The 2,186-nt window shown below is 48.8% G+C and overlaps 1 protein-coding gene across 1 annotated transcript in view; it reads right to left on the bottom strand.

Moving 5' to 3' along the window:
* The window catches only part of AK4 (adenylate kinase 4), a 40,726-nt gene that overhangs the window by 37,809 nt on the left and 731 nt on the right, over positions 1–2,186 (bottom strand). The gene's annotated exons all lie outside the window — the stretch shown is intronic.

Below are 2,186 nucleotides of genomic sequence, written 5' to 3'. Positions count from 1 at the left end.
TTTTTTTGAGTAGGAGTCTCACTCTGTCACCTAGGCTGGAGTGCAGTGGCGAGCTCATGACCACCACAGCCTCAACCTGCTGGGCTCAGGTGATCCTTCCAACTCAGCATTCCAAGTAGCTGGAACCACAGGCACGTGCCACCACACCCGGCTGATTTTTTAATTTATTGTAGAGATGAGGTCTCATCAAGTTGCCTGGACTGATCTCAAGCGCCGGACTCAGGCAATCCCCTCACCTCCATCTCCCAAAGTGCTGGGGTTACAGGTGTGAGCCACCGTGCCTGGCAACAATCCTTTTTTAACGCAGATTGTGAAGTTCACGAAAACTTCGCAAGTTCATTTTGCAAAGTGAGAAGTCTTACAACTGAATTTTAAACTAGAAAGATGACTGTTAGATAGAGGAAAAGTTAAAGGTTACCAGTCATAGTGAAAACCCACACAGAACTATTGGAGGGTGCTATGGTTTGAACAGCCCCTCCAAAGCTCATGTTGAAATGTAATTGCAGGTGGAACAGCATTGGGAGGAAGGGCCTTTAAAAGGTCATGGTGTCATCACGAGTCTCTGCCCTCGAATGGAATGGAGGGATGCGTTGGTAACTGCAGGAGCCACTCCCATTGCCTCTCTTGAAGGCCCTCTAGTCTTGTGACGCCTTCCAGCATGTCATGACACTGAAAGAAGGTCCCCGACAGAAGCTGGCCTTGCATTTCCCTGCCTCCAGAACTATGAGAAATAAATTTCTTTTCTTTCCAAATGACCCAATCTGAGGTATTCTGTTGTAGTAGCAAAAAACTGACTGAAGTGGAGGCTAACTTTTGTGAGTTAAATGTAGAGTCTGGAGAAACTAACATGCCAGGTAAGTGTAGGGAAGATGATAAATGCCAAAAAGCTCAAAAAGCCTGGAAGGCAGTTGGAGGCTGTGGCTCATGTCCGTAATCTCAGCATTTTGGGAGGCCGAGGCAGGAGGACTGCATGAGCCCAGGAGTTTGACACCAGCCTAGGCAACGTAGCGAGATCTCATCTCTACAAAAAAGTGAAAAATGAGCCCAGCGTGGTGGCACACACCTGCAGTCCCAGCTACTCAGGGGCTCAGGTGGAAAGTCAAAGCTGAGCTCACGGGGTCAAGGCTGCGAAGGGCCATGATCATGTCACTGGACTCCAGCCTAACCAGGTCTCAAAAAAAAAAAAAGCCTGGAAGGCAATCAAAGCAAACCCCAGGGCCATGGTTCCTACCATGAGCCCCTACCCACTACAAGGCCATCTCCTGGGTCCACGCTCATGAATGGCGCTCCCTCTGTACCCCACTGCATTTGCTCACGTTTGGGCGTCCCCATCCCTTTGTCACCATCCTTTCATCTAGCTATGCTAAGGAGCTCTCACTTGGTCTGTAGTCGCCACCGTCCTCCTAGCCCCAGCACCTCAGATCTCCTGGGTTGCTGCTGAATCGCCACTATGAAAGACAAATTGGGCCGGGCTCGGTGGCTCAGACTGTAATCCCAGCACTTTGGGAGGCCAAGGTGAGTGAACTGCCTGAGCCTGCAGGTTCGAGACCCGCCTGGGCAGCTTGGTGAAACCTCATCTCTACAGTAAATCAAAAAATTAGTTGGACGTGGTAGCACACGCCTGTAGTTCCAGCTACTTGGAAGGCTAAGATGGAAGGATCACCGGAGCACAGCAGGTTGAGGCTGCGGTGGCTGGGAGCGGCCACTGCACTTCAGTCTGGGTGACAGAGTGAGACTCTGACTCAAAAAAAAAAGACAGACAAATTGGATCATGTTATGACCCTACCTAGCAATGCATCAAGAGTCCCTACACAACCAAACATGACCACCTCTGGATTGCCCCACCAACCACTGTCTGCCTGCTCAGAAAAATACGAGGCAACGCCCACTGCCCAGAAACATCTACCTTCCCACCCCCATTCAACCATCTGAAGACCTATTCGCTCTCCATGAAGTTGTCTCACCCCTACTCCCACCAATAGAATGGATAATTTTCTCCTTTGGCTCTTCAGGGTCCCACATATTTAGGATTCTCTTACAGCGTCAGAAACTAGCTTTTGCACACATTTACACAACCAACTCTCCTACTGAGATATAAGCCCCTCAAAGCAGAGACTGTCTTTCTATCTACTAATAATGCTGAAATAAATATCTTTGTGTCTTATTTTTTTTTTTTTTTTTTTTTT

Source organism: Carlito syrichta, unplaced genomic scaffold (genome assembly GCF_000164805.1).
Source record: "Carlito syrichta isolate Samal-C Ts95f unplaced genomic scaffold, Tarsius_syrichta-2.0.1 Scaffold308850, whole genome shotgun sequence".
NCBI classification, from domain to species: domain Eukaryota; kingdom Metazoa; phylum Chordata; class Mammalia; order Primates; family Tarsiidae; genus Carlito; species Carlito syrichta.
This window is presented reverse-complemented; position numbering and strand designations above follow the sequence as displayed.